The following is an 18807-nucleotide window of genomic DNA, read 5'->3' as shown; positions in this document are numbered from 1 at the left end:
AGAAGTGTCAGTAGCACCTTTTAAAACAGACTCATGAAATTTAAGCAAAACTTAGTGAGAAGCATATGTATATTATTATTGTATTTGCATTTTTTTTTTCAATTATGTTTCTCTCCCACCCTGCTTATGTATCATTGTTCAGTTTGTATACTAACCCCCAATGAAATATCAGGTTACACAAAGACCAACAACACCTCTATGCCCAATCCCTCTCCAGCAGGAGACTGTTAAAACATAACATTCCCCAAAAGATCTACTGACGTGATGCTCCCCGACTGTCCAAACGTAACACTGCAGCCTTGCGGTAGCGAAAGCTCCCACCAAGCTCCAAACAATACCTCCATCCTATCACGCAGGAGGCTCTGGGGTGACCGTTGAGTGCACTCTGATTTTACAAACTGTCATATGGCGAGATAGTGGTGGGTTTCAATGCCGTCACCTATTCAGTCAGCCCAGATGAACTAGAATCACCATTTCAGTTATATCATAGCTCGGGGCGAGAACATGTCACCCTCTTTATTTCCAGCTCAGAACAAGCTGCTTAGGCAGATGCTAACTGTGGTCCTCCCTGCCATGTTCTGTAGAGTGGCCTTTGTCTGGGTTAATTGAGCCCCCACTCCATTTAATAGGCTGTTGAAATCTTATTGAAACAGAGCTAGTGCCGCAGGTTAAATACATTGCAGTGCTCTTGTTAATCCCCTCATTAACGGAGCTGTAAAGCTTGTTGAGAGCTGTGAGTTTGCATATATTATCAGAGAGTTCTTCACTCAAGTGCTATCAATAAAATGACAAAGCCAGTTTGCAAATACTGAAATCAACAGTGACACAAAGCTAGATACCTTAAAAAAATAAACAAGTTAATAACTGATAAATCTAATTTTCACACTTGGAGGATAAAAAAAAAAAACACAACAGGTTGAAGAATCTCCTTTTTTATTGGATGAACTTGAAGCATGAATTACACAAATATGATTACTTTCCTTATTCACAGAATGCAAGCAAGAAAAATGCCACTTCTTCAGCAGGGGCTTCTGGCTGAGGTTTGGCTGTAGCTGCTTAGAAATAATTCAATGAGCCATGCACAGACTAGCTGCACTTAGCAAGCTCAAAGAAAATGAATGAACTCACAATGCAATATAAGCAGTGAACTTAGATATAAAATACAATGGAACATATTGAGAAAGGCTCATATGGTCTCTAAAGGAAAAGGAAGCAGAGCAAGCTTTGGAAAGAAGAGGATGGTTAAGAGAAGCCTTCAGCAAATCAGGGCTCTCTCACACCTGCCTGGGGGGCTGGGGAGGGGGCATGAGAAAGGCCTCCCCCCAGTACATGCATGGTGGTGTATAGCTGACCGTCAAACAGCAAAGAAAAAGGAATATGGGACTGCGTGGCTGATGCTCACCAGGACACAAGGGAAATCTGAGGACTCCTAGCAGGAGAGGTAGCCATTAAAAACAGGATGAGAGCAGAGGCCCCACTCTCTGGTGTTGATGTCAAAAGGTATTTTGCAATGGTCAGCTGTGGATGACCAGCAGTCTCTTGAGTCTCTTTTTTTCTGACACTGATCTAAAGCTGCATTCTTCCTCGTAATAAGGAAGACAGAACTACCTGAAAATATCTTTTTGTGCATAGTCATCTTTACTTTGTATCTGCATTGTAGGCATGATCCTTGGCAAGCTAGAATGCCTTAGAGAAGGCCATAAGTAAAAATCATGGCTAACACCATCAAAACTGGACTGTTGTAGTTACAATGTAGATTTATTGCTGATTTGAACTTCTTCCATCCTATGTCTGAGCAATGGATGCTTAAAGTTTAGAAATGCCCAGTGGGGTAGTTTCAGAAACGTGATAGCCATAGCTCCATCCTCTACAGGTACTCTCAGAAGTTAATTTTCTAAAACATAATATTAATACTTCTAGTTGTGCCATATTTTCTACCTCTTGGTCTGACTTGCTGGCATATAAAGAAGCCTGTTCCCTGTTCTTTTCCTTTTCTGTTCTGAATAAACAGCTATAATTCTCATCAAGGTCTTCTTTTAAACCCTGGAAAAAAGCAGGGAGAAAGCACATATCTATCTAACAATCTACCCTAATGCAAACACATCTGTAACTGGACTGCAGTGACTTTAGTACAGGCAGCTCTTCACAGGCTAATGAGAACTATGTCTTCCTGGGCACTTTCAAAACTTAACCCTTAATGCTTTCTTCTGAGAATGAATCCTGTATCCTAAATAAGAGCTATATACTGCCTTTTTGTTTTCTACTGTGGTTTAATTTTCCTCTTTGTTTATATTTGGAAACAACTGGAAAGTTGATTTTTTTTTTCTTTTTGGAAAATGTGTAAAATATATATCTTTAGGGTTCTTTGTTTTGTTTTCTTTTATGTTTGTTTTAGTTATACTTATTATGGAAATCCACAGTTATGGTTGTCTGTTACAGTGCATCCCGTTGTGTCCAGGGAAGGGCAGAAAGTGGTTTCTGCAGGTGTTTCTACTTCTATTTTTCCTTTTTTTTGTGTGATTTCCACACACTGTCCTGTTTGTGGTATCTGCTGTTTTCCTTTTCTTTAAAGCAACCCTCATAACAATGTGAAAACATAGCAGCAAATTCTCGAGGTTTGAAGTTAGAAGAGAGAAATGTTAATGTTTATCTATCAGGAGAAGTACCAGAACTTAAAAATGATCCATTGAGGCTATGACTACTCTGATTTGGGGTGCATCTCCATGGGCTTGCAATCAAGCTTATTAAACTAAATAGATTGTTGCATTTTTGTATGAGGAGTTCCATATCAGGAGGCTGATAATATACAGATTATTTCATTTTTAGTAAACTACTTGTTATACTATATGTACTCCAAATACTTTGGGAGGTTTCTTTTAACCAAAATAACAGAAAATACTGCTATCCTTTCAACATATAAATATTTATGTGCTTTCTTTTTTTGTAAATATAGCTTTGACCTTTTCTTTACCTGCAAGTACTATTTCCATAAAATGTATGGAAAGCATACAGTATAATTTGGAATGGAAAGTGGCATCTAGTTGATCTAGATGCAAAATCTCTCTTTTCCAAATTGCCAGGATGCTGTCTTTGCAGATATTGCATAAAAAAAAATATAAAAAATTACAATAACACAAAACTGGCAAAGGTTGGTACTTTTGTTTTACCCCAGAGGTTAAAAAATATTTTTCTTTAATAATTTTTTAGCCTTTACTATAACAACAATAGAAATCGTAATTTTTATCCAGCACAGAAACGAAAGAAAAGAATAGATGAGATGACCCAACAGTCCCTCACTACCTGGCATACTGGCTGGGAGTTACCACTTTCCATTCCAAATTATACAACTTCTTCCAAGGAACTCCCTTCCTTTCCATGAAACGTATAACTTTAATAGTATTCCTATTAGTAATGAAAGCCTTCAGGTAGCATCTTGTGACTACCCAGGACATTTGCCAGAATTTGTAGTTCTTGATCGAAATGGGAATGTTAGTGAATGTAAGCCAACAATTTTAATGGAATTTCCTCAACTTCCTCCTACTATTTGCCTCATGAAAATATTCCACCAGAAACGTTTTTCACTGGATATTTCAAATGTTGAGCCTGTAGGTAGGCAATAGCTGAAAAAATATTCTGTTGCTAGCAAAGGTCCAATGAATGACTGTCCATCTGTACAAAGCTTGCTTTGCTCCCCATGGATCTAAAATGGCACCTGTTAAGCTACACACAGATGGGTTTTATGTTTGCCAGTTGATCTAAATAGGGATAGTCTTCTTATCGACGGCGATCCTTGGCTGGCCATAAAGCTCAAAAAAAAAAAAAAGATAGCATAGGAGCACAATTAATTTAGTTTTAAAAATATTTATTTAGCTAGATTTGAGTAAAGTGACTTTTTATTCAATTTTTGCTTAGTAACCAGGCAAAGCAAATTGGGATTTCATCTGAAGAGGTGGATATCTAGCATTAATCAATAACTCAGCTTGTGAGTATTTCAGAAAAAATCTTTTCTACTAGCAACTTCCCTCTGAGGCTACAACAAGCAAAGAACATTGACTGGCTTTATCTAATCCACGTTGCCTTTCTGGTCTAGAGAAGCCCATGTGCTATGATACCTCTTCAGTGTTGTGTTCTGCTGTCATACACTGATGCTTTATTGCTCAGAATCTACTCATTCACCCAGTTAACATCCAGTTTTCTATTGCACACAGTTTCCATAATCTTACAACAAGCAAACACCATCCTCTCAATTCAGTGCTATGCTTTAGCTAAGCAACAGGGATTTGAAGGCAAAGTAATGTGATCCCTTTTGCTTTCAGTCAGTCAAAAGGAGCCTTTACTTGGGAGAGTCTGCCTGACAGAAGAATAAATTAATTCTTTATTTCACAGCTTCTTAGTGTAAACTTTGCTATTTTTTTTTAACTAACTCCCCAATTGCTTGGAGTAATTTTCCTGGTAGTAGTGGATGATATCAGTTCTCAGTTTCATGCAGTATCCCTGTTTCACCGTACCAATCCTTATCTCTCGCTATCAAAATCTCTAGTAAATACTAATGTCCTCGCTCATTTGCTACAACCAGGGAAGGCAAATGTTTTTCCAGACTTGGCCTAAGTATGTGATGAAGTTTCCTAATTTGAAATAATATTTGTAAAAGATGGGTATTTTTGGTTAAGGTTTTTGTTTTGTTTTTTGTTTGTTTAGAGATTGCTGTAGCTAAAGCTCTGTTTAGTTCTACACATAGGGAATATACATAGTTGAAGACACATAGACTACACATAGTTGAAGAAAGAGACTTGCTTAGACCACATTCAAGCATACAATCCAGAGAATTAGGATCACTTTTCTGTGTAGACCAGAGGATTGCTTGAGGATGAAAAACTCTTCTACGGTTCAAGTTTTTTTTGGCCATTTTTGAAGATCACATGCTCTTACAGGCATTATGAACACTACGTGAGCTGTGGCCATGGAATAATGAGCTTCAAACAGTTGCTTTTACACATTAGAAAGAGAAGATTTCTCAGGTTGTACTGAATTTAGCATCTGCCATGCATTCAAAAAAAAAATAATAAAATAAGATAAAATAAGATAAGATAAGATAAAAGATAAAATAAGATAAGATAAAATCAAATAAAATAAATAAAATAAAATAAAATAGGCAAACAGGAATATTTAAAGAAAATCACTAAGGAATAATGAAATAGGAAACACTGATGTTAAAATAAAGTTATTACATTACCTTTGCCCCTACAGAGGGAAAATAACCCGGTGCACTTTTCAGAACATAGGAACACCACATCTGTTAAGTTCTTTCCATAAAAGAAAAAATATTCTGATGACATCGGCTGCAGGTTTTAAGAGAGCCTTAAGAGTGATTTAAACAGCTACTTCTCTGTACTTGTGTGTCTAATTCCCAATAGGCACTTTGAAATTCCCATACATGATGATGAATTTGCCTAGACAGTCCTCAGGATTAAGTGATTTGTTTCCAAAAGCCTTTGAGTTGTCTCAGATAAATCAATTGAGAAATCTACCACTGCCTTGTCGTATGGTATGAAATGAACATGTTTCTAAAAATGTGATTTTCCATTGAATGTGATTTTTTGACTACATATTGAAAACAGAACAGCTGGAAAAAAAATAAAAAAGAAGGAAAGTGAATTAATGAAGTACCAGGTCTTCACTTTTGATATACTCTTTGCTGGCTCTGCAATGAAATGTGTGTTGACCACTTGTACAGGAGGAGCTCACTGCAAATAATTTGCCTTGTCATTTACTATGGAAGGTACAAAATGATCTGTATTGACTGTGGTGCCAAAAAATAGGGACAACAAAGTTTTGAGTGTTCCTAGCCAGGTACTGCTCCATACCTCAGGGCCCCAGAAGAGCCTGTTGCATCAGCTCAGCACAGATCATGACAAGGCCTTGACTCCTCATCTCTCCATTTCACTCGAGCAAATGTGTTAATAGATCTAATGCCATCTTATTTTCTCACTTTGGTTCGACAGAAAGTGACCAGACAACGAGTGTGAGGTCATTTTTGAAAAGAGGAGGACTGCTGAGGTGAGGGTCATTCAAAAGGCAAGGTGCAAGAGTTCAGGATCTTGCCTCCTGGGAAAACCAAAGTTTACACTCTGATTTCTACATTTTTATAAATTCCTTGTCATAACTTATATCTCCACCTTTTTAGCCCATTTGTCTTCCTTACTAGAGATCATCTCTCCCTAGCTTTGTGGATAGGGAAAAATGTCCAAAATTTCCAAGAATCACAGAATGGTTTAGGTTAGAAGGGACTTCTGGAGGTCATCTGGTGCAACACCTCTGCTCAGGCAGGGACACCCAGAGCAGGTTGCCCAGGGCCATGTCCAGATGCCTTTTGGAGACCTCCAAGGAGGGTAACTCCACAACCTCTCTGGGCAGCCTGTGCCAGTGCTCCATCACCTGCACGGTACAGAAGTGCTTCGTGGTGTTCAGAGGGAACTTTCTGTTCCAGTTTGTGCCCATTGTCTCTTGTCCTGGCACTGGACACCACTGAAAAGAGACTGGCTCTGTCCTCTTGGCGCCCTACTTTCAGGTATTTATATGCATCAGTAAGATCCCCACGAGCCTTCTCTTCTCCAGACTGAACAGTCCCAGCTCTCTCAGCCTCCTTTCATAGCAGAAGTGCTCCAGTCCCTTGATCATCTTGGTGGCCCTCTGTTGGACTCTTTCCAATATGATAGTTCTTTTCAGTATGCCCATTTACAAAAAGACATGCAGTTGTCCTTAGAGAGAGGTATGATGTAAGTGCAGGGTGACACTGTGACAGCCTATAACTATTGTATATAATTGTCTTCTTCAGAGCTAAGCTCACTTTTCCTCTGTGGACTAGAGAGGCTCAAAGCCGCTGGAGCCTGTGCTAACTGCTTACTGCAGCAAATGGAAAAGCTTCTGCAGTAGCTGGAGAGCCGTAGGGGATGATGCTCTATGCACTATGCTCCTGTCCTCCTAGACAGGTGTTGTAATTAGAGTTGCATGGGAGCTTTCACAGCAGTTGTGTCTCAGACAGGATCCTCCAGGGGGATGGATCTGCTTATTCAAGAGCCACTTTTCTACTGAAGATTTGGCTCAGCTAGTAATTTACTTCCAAATCAAACATGCCAAAGTGAACAATCCCCAGCTGTCTGCGACAAATTCTTCTTGTTTCTACTCTTCGTTTTGCTTACCCTGCATTCCCAACATCTCAGTTTATTCTGAGCTCCTTTGTGTGCCCAGAGGAGAAAGCTCTACAGCATAATTTCCAGATGCAGTGGACAAGTCAAGGTAGATTCTTTTACTGGGAGCATTCGGGGATGCTCTTTTGATCTGAAAGGGGTTGACTGGGTCAGAGCGTGCTACCTCATCATCCATGACTCTATCTGTTCTAAATCCAAAACATTGTTTAAGAAAATGAAAGACTTCTGAGTGCAGCCAACATCCTCCATGTGCAAACACTCACCATTCCAGGAGCAGAAAGACTGGCCATTTTGTAAGAGTGCCAAAAGGACAGAAGGCCATCTGGTGCTGTAGACTAATCTAACATCACTGAAGTCAGTACAGCCTGGTTGATATACAGTACATAAGGCTCTCTGACAGACAGATTAGACGCCATAGCCAGGAGAGACTGGACGTTACACTACCTGCGCTAGAGAAGCAAACACTGACGAGTGGTAAGGGATGAGCTGGCAGTGTGGTCCTCAGAAGGAGCTGCGTGTCAGGAGCTGATCATAGAGAGATTAGTTTAGGATTAAGAATTTTGGAATAGATTGTGGCTGAATATATTGTACTCAGCTACAAACCAGCACTTGTAAATTCCTGACTGGTATAACTTAAGACTGGTGTTATCATTTGTACAGATAGTTTGCAAGAGCATAAAGCTCTTATGAAAACAATATGAGAAGAAATGGAGGAAACTGTGAGATTCAAATGGAAAGAGTACAGGTTAATGCCAACAAATGCAATCATACCAGTATAACCCAGCACCTCCGCGGTGTGTTCCGTTTGTTGCATTACATGTGATGGTACCGCATGTTTATGCAAGAGTACAATACTTTGCCCAACCCTTTCATACAGAGCAATGAAAGAAGCTAAGCAGGCATGCAGGAGGAGAAGGAGGAGGAGGAGAAAGAGGAGACAAAGTAGCTGCACAGATCAAAAAAATGGTGAAGTAATAAGAAACAAAAAGAAAGAAAAATGGTTGCTATGGTATGAGGTTATCCGTGGTGTGCCACAAGGTTCCATCCTAGGGCATCTGTTGTTTATCAACTATCTGGAAAGGGTTTTACTGACGTTCCAGAATTATTTAAGTTGATCAAGACCAGAGAAACTGTGAAAAACTTTGGAGGCCTTAAGCAAGTTGAGTGAATAGAAAATACGATGGCAGACGAAACCAGATGCTGGCAAATCTCTTTAGCACACTTTAAAGGAAATCACTGGAACTGCTCACTTTTGTGGGTTCTAAACTGACTCTATCTCAGAAAAAGACTCAACCAAAACTGTACACACATCAAAAAAGACCATTACTTATGAAGTTTTGGTGGTGGAAAAAGTAAACAGTTACTGGGCTATACAAGAAACAGAACAGTAATAGAACATAAAAAGTGCATGCCTGCATATTGTGATTTAATTAACTAAATAAATTACTTGTCATTCAGAATACTGTGCACAATCTTAATCACCCTATCAAAAATGGTACAGAAGAATTAGCAGAAAAAAAAATAGTAGAAACACACTGAAAGATTATACTATGTTTGCCTTAAACAGACAGTAAATAATTGAGGACACAAGAAAAGAATCACAGTAATAAATAATACGCTCTCGGTACAAGAACAAGGGAGCATTCATTGAAATTGAAATTTAATGGCATTGTCAAGTGGCAATAGGAAACCCTTCACACAAAGTAAAATTACCTTATGGAGTCCTTGTCATAGAACATCATTACAGCAAAAGGGCTAGACAAATTCAGACATGTTGTATATATATATATATATATATACAGACTACAGAATTACGTTGTTAAATATTGAACTTTAGATAATTATTTCAGATATATATATCAACCAGCAGTTAGAGGTTTTGGAAGCACACCCTTCTACACAGACAACCAACTGCCTAGCAATATATTGCCAGGTTTCTTGCTCTTTCTTTAACATATCTAGTATCAGCTACTCTTCAAGGTAGGACAACATGCCCTGAATCTGATTTACTCTGGACACTGCTATGGATAATTATTGGAATAGAGATGATTAGTACTGTATAAAATAAATATTATAATTGAATCTTTCTATTGAATGGTTTTGTTTTCAAACTTTGCTGTTTCATTTGTTTCCACCTATTTTTAACTGAAAAACAAAAGCAAGGAAACCAGCGGAATAGAACCCATTTCTGCCTCACTAGATTTCTGGCTTTGTGTAGAAGTGTTGTAAATTCCCTTATCCCTGATGGGGGTTTGAGCAGCATAGATGTTGGCCAGAACCAAAATTTCTTAGAAAAAGAACTGTGTTTTTGGAATCAGAGGATCATGATGAAGCACCAATGGCTTGTAGGTAGTTGGTCAGAAAGTCCTTCAGGGAGTCCTTTGTTTTATCAGGTTTACAGGTAATCCTGTAGTCTTTTCATATAACAGCCACTGCCTTCCAGGATGTGGTCCAAGTTATACAACCCACTGTTGATGCCAGTGTATGCTAGTACACTCATTCAGCAGACTAGTACACTACATTCAGCAGACTCTAGGTGTCTCAAATTAATTAGTGCTTGCAAATTCAATATGCCTACTGTTCTCCAGAGCTTATCCTGAGGAAACCTTCTCAGCACTTATTTTTCCCCTCTTTGGTTTGTAGATAGTTGATATCTACAGTTTGTGTAGGTTTATGAGAAGGAACTGATTCAGTCAGTCCCACATTTAATTTTGTGCCAAGCCTTGTGTGGAGTCAGCACAGACATTTCTGTTCACCAACTTCTTGTTCCTGTGCTGGGAAACTTGCTCTCCCCATATGCGTTACTAAACTGTGGATTTAAGCCAGAGAAGAAAAGAATCAGCCGAAATGGTAGGAGCACTTTTGCAGGAGAAATATCCAACTTTTCTCTGGAAAGATGTGTTCATGTCATATATTTAAAGTCTGTGGCATTGACACCTAACCAAAACTGCTGCTGTACAGTACATCCTATAGCCCAGCTTCTTTCAGTCGTATCTTCAGGACACCCTTCTGTGAAGTCATAAAGAAATTGATATTGGTCACACCACATACAGCCACACAGCACATTCAGCAGTTCTGGTCCTTGCTCCACAATGCAGTTCAAAAGAATGACAGAGATATCAAAAAATATCAGTACAACTGATTTTTGCCAACAGTTTGGGTTTTATGTTGTGCCCTGCTTTAAATATCACAGCAGTCATAGAGACCTGCAAGGGGGGATAGCATTATATTTTCTCTCATAATCTTCATCAGATTTTACATAAAGTTGTAGAAAAATATAAGCTGCCTGCCTGAGGACCAACGTAAAGTTTGCCTGAATGGAGGATCAGGTCTGTAAATCTGCAAGCTGAAGAAGGATATGTGTGCTGAAGCTGCAGAAACAGATAGACTGAAGCTAAGTCTGCAAATGAGACAGATGGTTCCTGTGTGGTCATGGAAGGAGGAATGTGTCAAGACTTGTTTAGGCTACAAGTGGAGAAGATGTAAAGAGAGAAACATCTGTAAGTATCCCCAATATTTGGGTTCCAGAGCTGAGAACCCCCAAAAATCTGATGTTTTTTCTGTGATGTATTTGTTATTTGTCTTTGCAGGCAAATCTAAAGACTCAACAGCAGGAAGGAGCATGGCACAAGATGGAAATGGAGGAAGTCAGGACTCTGATAGGAGGGAAGGGGGAATGATGTGACAGAAGAAGACACTATTAAAACAAATGTATACTGAACAAATATATACTGTGCTATGTGCAAGTTCAAAGAGGTATGCACATCAGTTCAGAAGACAAAACTTTTTTTCTAAGGCACTCCAAATTGTATGTCTTCTTATGTGCAAACATAACCCTATGTACACAAAAGTATAGGGCATTTAATCTCTCATATATTTTACTATGATCTTTTAGATAGTAACTATTATCTCAATGGATAACATTTTCTTTCAGCAGGTCTTATAAACACTGTGGATCCCAGTTCGTTTAACTTTTACCAAGAAACAGAAGTGCATACTTCATCTTACCAGTAGTACATTAACCAATGGGTGCCACTGTGCACCAGACACAAGTATTAGAAACAGATAAAAAAAAGAACAGCAGAAAGCTGAGTAAACTAGTCAAAATGCTTATTCATATATAAATTATACTATTCCTTTTAAGAGTAAAACTTTTTCTGTACCTGCTAGCAAACACAATGGTCAGCAAGGTGAGATCCCTGACTGATGATCATTTTAATCGAAATGAATCTCATTGTAGTTATTTTCATTTCTATTTTAGACATTTCCATTTGATTTGCAGAAAATCAAAATATAGGCATTTATATGTTTTTTACTTCACAGATTTAATACTCTCCCTGTGCAGATCACTTCAAGTACGGGCAAAATTCAAGGAGTGAAAAAATGTCACATTTAATCAGGACCGCCAAGACAGCAGTGGTGAGATACATTACTCCAAAGTTACCGAGACAAAATTATATGCATTTCATATTGCTTAAAAAAATCCATATTCTGAGCTAGACTGGTATGAATCCAGAGCACTCTACTGAAGTTATGCTGGTGTAAACATGGAGAAACTGAAATCCAGGACAATCCCACAGCATGTCTTTCGTTCTGTAATTTTCTGGAGAGAAAGTTCAGAAACAATGTATGCTGGAATAAACAAGAAAATAACTCTAGCATCACCAGTAGAGTTATTTGTGATACACAGCTACAGGAATTAAACCAGAATCCTGTCCTCAGAATTACAAATATTCCTGCTGAGTCTCTTTTCTTGGGATGGAAACAGATGGTTCATGCATCAAGGCCAGATTTTAATCTCAGCTGCAGTCATGTAAATCTGAAGCTGTTTTGCTGAAGTCTTTGCAGGGGCTTTTTTTTCACAATAGAAAGTGGTCAGTGGCTTAAGGTATTCCCAATCCCCGGCTTGTTTTCATTGGCATGCTGTCCCCTCAGGGATTTGGGTTAAAATAAAACAATTAATAAAACATGACTTTTTCAACTTGGATCATTTCCCTGATTTAATCCAAAAACTGACTCCCAACCACTTGCACCAGCACAACTTGGAGGGTGATGTCCCATGACAAACACCAGAGCAACTGGGATAGGAATACCATGTAGTCAACAAACACAAAACTGCAGCCTCAGGAGGTTACCAATGATCAGAGAACTAAAACAATGATGTAAAGCAAGCACTCTGGCTATGAAAGGGAGAGAACAAATTAGAGGTTACTTTGATAAGTTAGAGGTTTTTACATCATATACACCTGATGAAGTTTGCTATGGCCTAGAGCTCATGGGGAAATGGATAAAGAACTTTAAAGCTGTTAGCAATTATTGCTTACAACCTCGAGGATACAAGAGGCTCCAAAAGACTGGAAATAGGTAGCCACCATGCACAGAGAGAAAGAGGGCTGCCGATCATTTTAACCCTACATGTGTGCAGGCAGTCAATGGGCAGGGCAGCTATGCTTTGTCCCACATTTCTGGCCATCTCCCTAGTGTCAGCACTGGCGTTTGTGCATCTGTGTGCTAAGTGGGGTCAAGGAACTGATTTGCCTGAAAGCTCTTCCTACCTCCCTCTCTACCCTTCTCCTCCCAGCTGTGTTAGTTCTGATGGATCAAAATCCTTAATTTACTTGGTGTGTGGCTGTGTGGACACCAAGACCACACAAGGAAAAGGGAGCAAGCAAATGAGGTGCGAGGAGGAAAACACTCCATCCCAAGTTTATTTTGGTAACATAACCACACAATCATACTCAGCAGCTGGTCAGCCTAACTCAGCTCAACAAATAATGACATGAGATATTTATAAACCCTGGATATAATAAAAAGAAAAGCAACAGTCAAGATACATTTGTTAAGACTAAATCAGGTCAGGCCAACCTAATTTCTGTCTATGACAAATACCAGGCCTCGTATCAAGGACAGAAGTAGCACCCATGCTATAATTAACCTTCACTTCCATTTTGACACTATTTTCTGTGACAATGTTGTAAGCCAGGTAAGGTAATGTGGCCTGGACAGCTACCTGCCAGGCGGGCATGCTTAGATGTTAGTTCTCCGTAATCAAAGCTGGAACACCAAATGACGAATCTACATGTAAAATAGTAACGAAGTCAAATGAATATCCTACCACAAACACAGCAGAGATAACGATTTCAACATTATCATATGGGAGCAATATTTCAATATAGTCACGAGCTAGAAACAACAGACTTTCTTTATACTACTTTCATTTGTGACAGAGATACAATGACTAACAAACTGACTGTTACACTTCCTGTGTTTGTCCAACTGGCATTTCTTTTTTCCTGGCTTGTAATTCAACTGCCTTAGAACCATGCCATTTCTGGCGCTGCTTCTTTTTTTCTGGGATGGCATTAATCACATCCCAAGGGAATACAGGAGGAAAGAACAAAAGAAAAAACAAACCAACCCCACCCCCCAAAACAAAACAAAACAAAAAAGCAACATAGAAGTAGAATTTCTGCTCCTTGCACAGTAACTTAAACTCTATGTTTTATGCAATAATTTAACTGACTTACCCACTGCAGTGTATTTCTATTAACAGCAGAGATATACTTGGTTATAGAGAAAAGTAGTCGTAGTTTAAAGTTTAAATAAGACTTAAAACTACCCTGCCTGACACATTTTTCTTTCATACAAACAAGCAGCTTTACATATTTTAAGTTAAAGAGCCATTGTGATTGATATATTGATATGGTTGGTATATTTCTTCACATGGAGATATAGTGCTTTTTATCACATTTCTAAAACATCCATGGGAATTTTATATAAATGATAAGTAATACTACCAACTTAAGCCCATAGTGAATTCCAAGAATTTTCTATTCACTACATTAGAAACCCTTGTCTCTGAAAATGCAGAATCCCTTCTGGAGTTGATATGTATGTTTCAAATCTGTGATACAAATGTGATTATTTTTGCTGTTTAGATTTCTCAAATGAATGTCTGCTCTTGTAGCACTTAATTTTCTTTGTCTTACATAATTCACCACAGTCTTCCTGGGCAAGCATAATTAAAGGTCAATTTATTTTTTTTTGTTTGCTTGTTAAATCATCACTGAAATCCCAACTTCTTTAACATGGGATTGATCAATCAGTCATTTTTGTTCCATATCTTCTGATCTATCTTGACTATTAGGTGGCATTGCTACTATGTCGTATTTGACTTCAGCACTATTTAAAACTGTATAGCTATTTGATGTGAATCATTTATAAGTCAGCCTACATCAAAGTATTTTATATATTAAAAAGAGCTATAGTAAAGTTTTGTTTTTAACATAAAGATTCCCACAGTAAGAGTTAAATATTCTAAACTTCTCTGTACATTAAAAACCAGAGAAGATGACCTAAAACACCCCTGAGCATCACACTTTGTTAAACTCATCAGAAATTCAGTGTTCTAGCTACTTTCCCCCTTGGTTCCTCCGATAAATGTAGTAATCTGAAAAGGTATCAGCATGACACAGAACAGCTGGGGTAACTGTATATAATGTAGCTAAGAAAAAGACCCCAAAAAGCTTGCAGTAATGGTGTAAGGACAAGCAGATCTAATGTAAAATTATGCATTAACAGCTGAAAACGTGCATCCTCACACTGTTGTGTTGCATCTGTATTAATAACTGGAACAAGCTACTACATAATGAAGGAAATAGCTGAAGAAAATTCCACCAGCTTTGTAAATGTGTTGCTAAATATCTACATAAAAGGTTTGCAAAATAATGTTCTTATACTGTACACATGCCATACTCAGTAGAGAGAGAGACTGAGAGTGATAGCATATCCCATTAGTCATATGAGATGTATTCAAACTGCTCTCTCTATAAAATCAGTATGTCTCTGCCAGCTCATCATTTAACAAGCAGCCTTCTTACAGGGGTTGCTCTCTTAGGTCTGAGTCATTTGTTGTGGGTGAAGTTTTGCATATAAAAGTACCTCCAATGTCAGAAAAAATGTCTCCACTATGAAACCCACATATAAGTAATATGTACCAGTCCTTTCAAAATACCCAGTTGTTAATTTTTTACTAGTGCACACCAGTCTGTGTGATATAAGCCGAATTAATATAAGGCCTTGGTAACTCCAGAGCTATTTTGTACTGTGAGATGATACTCTTTCACTTATACTAGCTAGACAAAAATAGCTTTTCTTTACTATCTGATTTTGCACTGATATGTGTTGATGAGGAACCATCATATTTTCTGAATATCATTTCATATCACCTCTTTCTGCTCTGCACATATTTATCAACTGAAACCTAAACAAATTTCAGAGGCTGAAGCAGCCTGAACTATGTAACAGAACAATGTCGATAGTGCACAGAGCCTGCAATTGCAACTGCTCGTTCCCGCGGCTCAGTGGCAAGTGTAGTCACCAAAATCCTTAAGCCTCTATGGATCAGAACTGATAAAGACCTACAGGACAGCTAGCTGTGGCTTTCTCACAGTACGTGAGCTCTGTCATGGCCATGTAGCAAGGAAACAGAGATGACAAACATATGGACCTAAAATAAAATTGTTGATTCCAAGTAAAAAACATAGTTCTGTGTTGTTTAAATGTTCCCCAGCTGCAACCACAACAAAGCACCATTCTCACAGAGCCTACCTTTCTAAGAGCACAAATCAGGGTGAAACCCAGCTCCTTGGAAGTCAGCAAGAGCATTGCCACTGACAACTGAATAATAATTTCACCCTAGGACATCTCTGCTGCAGGTTAGCAAAGAAGATCAGGAGTTTTCAGCCATTGTCATCTCTCCAGCCTTCATTTGGCAAGAAGCTAGACCCACCCTGTGGAAGAATTGCAGCTGCAGCACACAGCTGGCAGTTGCACACTGCAGTTTCTCACTCTGTTCCACTGACAATCTAAAGAGAACAATTCAATAAAACATTACTTACCAGGTATGCAGATTTCTAAGGAATCTACCTGGAAAAAGCGTCAAATGCACCACCACCAGGTCAAGTCACTGGCTCTTCGGTTCCCAAAGTTCTCCTTTTCCTCTTATCAGCACTGCCTCATTCTGTGTTGTATCGGTAAAAGAAAAGCAATCTTCAGAATAATGTTTTCTAGCCACAAGCCTAACCTTGCATTCTTTCATTTTATTTAATGCCAACAGAACTGATATTTCGTACTTCCAAGTTAATAAGAAGTTTACTGATAAACATTTAACCTTAGAGTACCACATGATAGAAATATCCCAGGAAATAGTGTGTTTTAGCAAAGTCGCGTTTCAGAATGCTAGGCTTGCTCCCCCACACCATTTTTTTTCTGTGAATTGGCCAGTGAAATACAGTATTTTTTTTAATCCTGTGATTTCTGGTGACTCCTGCAGAAGAAGGGTGTGAGCACACTGCTGTTTTCATGTCGCCTGAAGCCATATCATATTCATTAACAAATATGTTGCACTCAGCAATTATACTGCACCTTATACTTCTCAAGGGCTGTGCAAGCATTAATTTAGGCTTCACAATTCTCAGTTTTTACAACTTAAATGAGGTCATGACTGGTTAGTACTCTGATAGGAGACCTTCTCTCCTGTCTCCCTAAATCCCAGAGTTTCGGAAGGGAATTATTTGAGAGATCCAATGGATGGCGCTATACAGAAAAAGGGGAAAGAGTTTCAGAATGAAAACTTCCAGAAAGGGCTCTCATTTGGGTTATACTGAGCCTGTTTTTGTCAATGCCATTTTGAAGAGCTTCTTGAAACAGTAAGAAAACCATGTTTTTGTATGGGAAGCCAGCAAGTAAAGAATGCCATCAAAAATAATAACAATTTTGATTAAAATGTTTGAAAAAGAATTCCCTCTTCCGCCCTACAAAAAGATCAGTTCAGGGAGAATGGGACGGAAGGCAATTTACTTCACAGATTATTTTGTTTTTGTATCTACATATATTCTTGTAACAATTCGTGATGGCATCACTTCCTGAGCACCATTGACAAATTGGAGATACACTGATACCGGCACCACCAGGTGGCTTATTTCCTTTGAAGTGCAAAACCAACTTCTGAACCACTACAGAGTTTCCTCAATATTTTGGACAATGATAATGATGGAAATAGTAATAATAATTATTAGCAAGTTTTGTTTTCCACCTGAGTTCTTCTACAGTTTAAAAAGATACAAACAGAAGGATGGAAAAAAATAGTGTTGCCCTAAAAACCCGCCCACCAAACTACCCAAGAATTAAAACATATTTTTAAAATTATGACAGGAAATTTCATAAGTTTTCTTAACAAGCAATTCAGACAGTTAGTAATTTATCCCTTCAATTACTCATGTTTACTGCATAGGGCAACTCATGTCAATCTCTGTACATCTAATGTCATATAATTTGATCAAAGATGAAATGGTTAATAATATTTACCGTTCAGTTACTGTCATTAGGTGTTTAAGTTGGTACTGCTAAGATTAATGGAGCAATCCTGACCTCTCAGGCATGCAATTGCAAGCTTGCAGAAGAGCAAATAAGCTTCATTACAACATTTTGTATTTGGTTTCTGGTTTTGCCTTCAGATGACTCCATACAGCTCTAGAACTGCTCACATTTTAAACTGATGAGGATCACATGCAAACTGGAAAAGAAGAGGATGGAATTTCAGTTTTTCTTTGAAACAATATGATCAAGTTCTCAGTTGTTCTGAGGAAACAATTTTGAATATTAAACTCAGAATTTAATGTGAAAGAGACCAAAACCTTACAGTGGATTTTTGCTTTAATAAAAGCCTAAATGCTGGAGCACAGATGGCAGCTAAAAAAAAAAAAAAAGAAGAAAAAGAAACAGCATGACAACCTACTGTAAGGCAACTCACTCCAGTTCTTGGATACAGTCATTTTAAAGTGTTTTCCAATACTGCTGTATATTGCTAACAGTTCCACTCTTCCAGGAAATGTGATGAGACTAATGAACAGCTTTTATGTGAAGTGAATACTTTTGAAACTGTCCCTTAGAATGAAGGTTTCTATACCAATGTAGTTTGTTATGGTTTCTGGGGTATATTTTACGGTTCATTTAATTCCATCTATATAGCTATATATTGCCATATATTGTTTTTTATTAAAACCAAAGTTGGGTTAAAACAGCGGGCACATTATTTTGCCTGTTTTGAAAATCTGAAATAAGAGGTGTGAAATTCTGCCATTCTTGCTCAGTTGTTACGCCTTCAAACTTTAAGAATCCAGTTTTGCTTTGCTCTAAAAGCCAGACATGTCCGAATCACTTGCAATCACGAAGTTTTCCAGACACACAGGTTGGAAAACTAAAGTGCTTTTAACAGCTGTGTCCCAGGCTCAGAATGTAGGTCTCTGCATGCTTTGTTAGCCCCGAGGAGGGAAGCAGGGACTTCAACATTTTGGCTACGTCTTCCACTGTTTGCCTTTTACTGTCACGGCGGCTGCTGCTGCTGCTGCTAAGGATGACATCTGATGTTGACATCAGACTTTGGGGAGATAGAACAGACTTTCAATATCTGTGCTCAGTCACTGGCAGAAAAAGCCTTGACATGAACCTTCACAAAAGGAGATAATGTCCTTCTCCTCCTCAACCTTCCAGCACCTCAGGAAAGCTTCAGAGGAAGGCAGGCTAATGAGCCATCCCT

The 18807-nt window shown here is 38.5% G+C and overlaps 1 long non-coding RNA gene across 1 annotated transcript in view; it reads right to left on the bottom strand.

Annotated features, from left to right (window-relative positions):
* LOC310894330 overlaps positions 1–18807 on the bottom strand; it is a 111478-nt gene that overhangs the window by 20728 nt on the left and 71943 nt on the right. Inside the window, exons 6-7 of the long non-coding RNA XR_014579813.1 lie at positions 17577–17784; positions 16109–16230 (exon numbers count right to left, since the gene is read on the bottom strand). This is a non-coding gene — a long non-coding RNA (uncharacterized lncRNA). The remainder of the gene's footprint in view (positions 1–16108; positions 16231–17576; positions 17785–18807) is intronic.

Source organism: Anser anser (assembly GCF_964211835.1).
Source record: "Anser anser genome assembly, chromosome: 2".
NCBI lineage: Eukaryota > Metazoa > Chordata > Aves > Anseriformes > Anatidae > Anser > Anser anser.
This window is presented reverse-complemented; position numbering and strand designations above follow the sequence as displayed.